Source organism: Cherax quadricarinatus, chromosome 96, assembly GCF_038502225.1.
Source record: "Cherax quadricarinatus isolate ZL_2023a chromosome 96, ASM3850222v1, whole genome shotgun sequence".
In the NCBI taxonomy this organism is placed as follows: domain Eukaryota; kingdom Metazoa; phylum Arthropoda; class Malacostraca; order Decapoda; family Parastacidae; genus Cherax; species Cherax quadricarinatus.
In genome coordinates, this window is record NC_091387.1 from 4,516,917 (window position 1) to 4,523,094 (window position 6,178).

The 6,178-nt window shown below is 39.9% G+C and overlaps 1 protein-coding gene across 3 annotated transcripts in view; it reads right to left on the bottom strand.

The window, feature by feature from the left end:
* Positions 1–6,178, bottom strand: part of Nt5b (5' nucleotidase B) — a 226,901-nt gene that overhangs the window by 148,616 nt on the left and 72,107 nt on the right. The window contains exon 1 of one of the 3 annotated variants that reach the window (XM_070105027.1): positions 427–581. The exons of the other annotated variants lie outside the window; for them this stretch is intronic. The gene's annotated coding sequence lies outside the window, so the exon portion shown is untranslated. Of the gene's footprint in view, positions 1–426; positions 582–6,178 lie in introns of those variants that run through there. 3 annotated transcript variants of the gene reach the window in all.

Here is a 6,178-nt window from a genome sequence, read left to right on the forward strand (position 1 = left end):
TCCCTTGGATCAAATTGCCCCATTCCCAAAGCTCTATATGACCCCCATTGGTCATATAGAACCTGGGTTATTTCCCTATTAATAATAATAATAATAATAATAATAATAATAATAATAATAATAATAATTCTGTGAATACCTCTTAAAAATACTTAAACTAGTCACTTTGATGACAAAATCTAAGAAAAATCTAAAAAAGTACCCCATTTTGACATTTTTGGGGGGACTATCCTGGGTAATTAAGACATATATTATATAAAAAAAACTGTAACCATCCAAAGATTGTGTAACTACATGAATAAACTAATTTATAATCCACTGAGACCTTAAATATTTCTTAAGGAGAGGACAGCAAATCTTTCAAAAAATACATATATATAATTATAATACTATTAATTTACCGTTGCTAACAGATAATTATCTTACTTAATGAGATGCTGACGTGTGTTAGGGAGATGAGGAGATGAGGAGATGAGTGTGAGGAGGCAGAGAAGAGAGGAGAGAGGGACCGGTGACCCAGCAGACAGCGACACAGATTAACTGTTTCCCAGTTTTCTGTAGTTCCCCCTAAAAACTTATCCAGATCAATAGTTACTAACACCAGGATGTTCTCTAGTGGTGTTATTTGGCCAGATTTGTGCCACTGCAGAGATAATATAACCTCTTATCAATAACTACTAACACCAGGATGTTCTCTAGTGGTGTTATTGGCCAGATTTGTGCCACTGCAGAGATAATATAGCATCTTATCAATAACTACTAACACCAGGATGTTCTCTAGTGGTGTTATTTGGCCAGATTTGTGCCACTGCAGAGATAATATAACCTATTATCAATAACTACTAACACCAGGATGTTCTCTAGTGGTGTTATTGGCCAGATTTGTGCCACTGCAGAGATAATATAACCTATTATCAATAACTACTAACACCAGGATGTTCTCTAGTGGTGTTATTGGCCAGATTTGTGCCACTGCAGAGATAATATAACCTATTATCAATAACTACTAACACAAGGATGTTCTCTAGTGGTGTTATTGGCCAGATTTGTGCCACTGCAGAGATAATATAGCATCTTATCAATAACTACTAACACACTTATGCAGCATATGGGAACTGATAGACTGAACACATCGACTCCAGGCTGAGGGACTGATTACCTCACACTCCTCCTCTCCTTACGCCTTCCTCTTTGTATTGGACTGATGAAGCCACTGTGTGGCGAAACGTTTCCTGAATAAAGATTCCCATATGCTGCATAAGTGTCTCAATCTTCAACTTGTCGGTTTTCCAAACCATTCATCACAACTACTAACACCAGGATGTTCTCTAGTGGTGTTATTTGGTCAGATTTGTGCCACTGCAGAGCTAATAAATTCATATATAACCTCTTATCAATAGTTACTAACACCAGGATGTTCTCTAGTGGTGTTATTTGGCCAGATTTGTGCCACAGCAGAGCTAATAAATTCATATATAACCTCTTATCAATAGTTACTAACACCAGGATGTTCTCTAGTGGTGTTATTTGGCCAGATTTGTGCCACAGCAGAGCTAATAAATTCATATATAACCTCTTATCAATAGTTACTAACACCAGGATGTTCTCTAGTGGTGTTATTTGGTCAGATTTGTGCCACTGCAGAGCTAATAAATTCATATATAACCTCTTATCAATAGTTACTAACACCAGGATGTTCTCTAGTGGTGTTATTTGGCCAGATTTGTGCCACAGCAGAGCTAATAAATTCATATATAACCTCTTATCAATAGTTACTAACACCAGGATGTTCTCTAGTGGTGTTATTTGGCCAGATTTGTGCCACAGCAGAGCTAATAAATTCATATATAACCTCTTATCAATAGTTACTAACACCAGGATGTTCTCTAGTGGTGTTATTTGGTCAGATTTGTGCCACTGCAGAGCTAATAAATTCATATATAACCTCTTATCAATAGTTACTAACACCAGGATGTTCTCTAGTGGTGTTATTTGGCCAGATTTGTGCCACAGCAGAGCTAATAAATTCATATATAACCTCTTATCAATAGTTACTAACACCAGGATGTTCTCTAGTGGTGTTATTTGGCCAGATTTGTGCCACAGCAGAGCTAATAAATTCATATATAACCTCTTATCAATAGTTACTAACACCAGGATGTTCTCTAGTGGTGTTATTTGGTCAGATTTGTGCCACTGCAGAGCTAATAAATTCATATATAACCTCTTATCAATAGTTACTAACACCAGGATGTTCTCTAGTGGTGTTATTTGGCCAGATTTGTGCCATTGCAGAGATAAACTCATAGATAACCTCTCCTTTCCCTAATTTATTCAGATCAATAGCTACTAACGCCAAGATTATCTTCTAGTGGCACTATTACCCAGATATGTCACTGCAGAGCTCTCAGACTTATACCCATAAAGTTCACTTTAGTTTGGTGCCTTTATAATGCTTTCTGCATGCATCTTTTGGGTAGTAATCAGCAAGTGCCCAGTCTGTGGGCAGTATAATTGTCCAATGAAGCCCATCCAAAGGTTACTTAGTTTAATAGTTTATTATATACCCCATACCCATCTTGTGGGTAGTAGTCAAAGGATTAGAGGTACATAATGGGTCCAGGGACTGTACCTCAACATTACAGAGGTACATAATGAGTCCAGGGACTGTACCTCAACATTACAGAGGTACATAATGAGTCCAGGGACTGTACCTCAACATTACAGAGGTACATAATGGGTCCAGGGACTGTACCTCAACATTACAGAGGTACATAATGGGTCCAGGGACTGTACCTCAACATTACAGAGGTACATAATGAGTCCAGGGACTGGACCTCAACATTACAGAGGTACATAATGGGTCCAGGGACTGTACCTCAACATTACAGAGGTACATAATGAGTCCAGGGACTGTACCTCAACATTAGAGGTAAAGTAAAAGGACACAAATGCAACTAATGTGACATTTTATTGTGGCAACGTTTCGCTCTCCAGGAGCTTTATCAAGCCATTACAAACAATACATGGACACAGAGGGTATATAAAGGCTCAGAGTGAGGTGCAATACTAGTGAGGTAACATTTCGATGTTCACTAGTGGTAGTAGTAGTAGTAACAACAACAACAAAAGTAATACAATATGGTAGAGCAATTAATTCGTACACGAGTAAAAGAATATAAAAGCTATTACTTGGGTAACATAAAAATAGGTTGGACAAATATAGACTGGAAAGATGCAGCTTGTTTCAGTGTTCACTCTCTGTAATGTGCTTTGTGTAGTATAACAGGAGAGACTATGTGATGGCAGGGTTTACTGTTTTCAGGAGGATTCTTGCTAAGACTTCAGAGATGGTGAAGCTGCCGTTGTTTTGTTTAATTGTATTCGAAACAGCGATCAGTGCTGATTCGAGGCACTTGCGTGTGCGGAAATTAGTTTCTTTGATCACTAATTGGGCGTCTCTGAATTTCATAAGATGATTGGTGGAATTTCGGTGTTGTACACAAGCGTTGTTCAAGTTATCGTTCCTACATGCGTAAATGTGATCATTGAGGCGGGTGTCGAGGTTTCTTGCTGTTTCACCTACGTAAATCTTGTCACAGCCTCCACAGGGTATAGTGTAAACTCCTGCATTGACTGGTTCGTGGTGCTTGGATTTTGTCCTGGTTAGATCCTTGATTGAAGTGCTAGAAGCGATGGCGACTCTGGTGTTATTATTATTATTATAATCAAGGGGGAAGCACTAAACCCATAGGATTATACAGTGCTTGGGGGAGGGATGGAAGGTATTCAGGTTTAACTCAGGGAACTGGAGCACAGATCCAGTTCCCTAGATCAAGATTATTATAATCAAAAAGAAGCGCTAAGCCACAAGGACTATACAGCTCCCTATATCAAGAGCCCCTCACCAGCATCAAGGAACCTTCCTTGAGGGGACTCTGGTGTTAGCTGGTGAAAGTATTTTTGAGACGTTCAGTGCAACCTGGCTGTTGGGAAGAATTATAACTTTGTTGGGAGTGGTGTTGATGCGTGGAGAATTAATGATATTAAGAGCTCTTTTCTTGCAGTCTTTGATGAAAAAAGAAGGAAAATGTAACTCAGTGAATGTTTGGTGAATGTATGTACATTCCTCGTCAAGAAACTCAGGACTACAAATTCGGTATTACGCTCTTAGGAAAAACCCGATGATGATGCCTCTTTTGGTCTTGGTATCTTGACTGGAATAGAAGTGTGTGAGATCATTTTTGTAATAAAGTTGGTAGAATTACCGACAATATGTAAAGTAAAAAGGACACAAGTGCAACTAATGTGACATTTAATTGTGTTAGGTAAGACACATACGCAACAGTTAGGTATCTTTATTTCGAAACGTTTCGCCTACACAGTAGGCTTCTTCAGTCGAGTACAGAAAAGTTGATAGAAGCAGAAGATACTTGAAGACGATGTAATCAGTCCATCACCCTTAAAGTTTTGAGGTGGTCAGTCCCTCAGTCTGGAGAAGAGCATTGTTTCAGACAACGGAACAATGCTCTTCTCCAGACTGAGGGACTGACCACCTCAAAACTTTAAGGGTGATGGACTGATTACATCGTCTTCAAGTCTCTTCTGCTTCTATCAACTTTTCTGTACTCGACTGAAGAAGCCTACTGTGTAGGCGAAACGTTTCGAAATAAAGATATCTAACTGATGCATATGTGTCTTACCTAACAACTTATCGTCACGCACCTTAACCGACTACGAGAAACAAGCATTGAGTCTGGGACTCAAATTTACCACCAACATACGCAAACCTAACTATCAACTCAATCTAGTTACCAGGAACCATAGACACAGTGACAGCAACTTCCAGAAGGGTTATATATTACGAGGACGTCGTCCACGTAACGTAACCAAGTGACGCTTGAAGGGATGATGTTGGCGAAGTGTTCGGACTCGAGGTGTTCCATGTATAAGTTGGCTGGGACGGCACTGATGGGGGACCCCATTCCCATGCCGTAGGTTTGTTTGTAGAGCTTGTTATTGTTTGTTATTGTTTGTAATGGCTTGATAAAGCTCCTGGAGAGCGAAACGTTGCCACAATAAAATGTCACATTAGTTGCATTTGTGTCCTTTTACTTTACATATTGTCGGTAATTCTACCAACTTTATTACATTACAGAGGTACATAATGGGTCCTGGGACTGTTCCTCAACATTACAGAGGTACATAATGGGCCCAGGGACTGCATCTCAACATTACAGAGGTACATAATGGGTTCAGGGCCTGTACCTCAACATGACAGAGGCACATAATGAGTCCAGGGACTGTACCTCAACATTACAGAGGCACATAATGAGTCCAGGGACTGTACCTTAACATTACAGAGGTACATAATAAGTTCAGGGACTATACCTTAACATTACAGAGGTACATAATGGGTCCAGGGACTGTACCTCAACATTACAGAGGTACATGTGTCCAGGGACTGTATCTCAACATTACAGAGGTACATTATGTGTCCAGGGACTATCTCAACATTACAGAGGTACATAATGAGTCCAGAGACTGTACCTCAACATTACAGAGGTACACGAGTCTAGGAACTGTACCTCAACGTTACAGAGGTACATAATGAGTCCAGGGACTGTACCTCAACATTACAGAGGCACATAATGAGTCCAGGGACTGTACCTCAACATTACAGAGGTACATAATGAGTCCAGGGACTGTACCTCAACATTACAGAGGTACATAATGAGTCCAGGGACTGTACCTCAACATTACAGAGGTACATAATAAGCTCAGGGACTGTACCTTAACATTACAGAGGTACATAATGGGTCCAGGGACTGTACCTCAACATTACAGAGGTACACGAGTCTAGGAACTGTACCTCAACGTTACAGAGGTACATAATAAGTTCAGGGACTGTACCTTAACATTACAGAGGTACATAATGTGTCCAGGGACTGTATCTCAACATTACAGAGGTACATAATGAGTCCAGAGACTGTACCTCAACATTACAGAGGCACATAATGAGTCCAGGGACTGTACCTCAACATTACAGAGGTACATAATAAGTCCAGGGACTGTACCTCAACATTGCAGAGGTACATAATAAGTTCAGGGACTGTACCTTAACATTACAGAGGTACATAATGGGTCCAGGGTCTGTACCTCAACATTACAGAGGTAC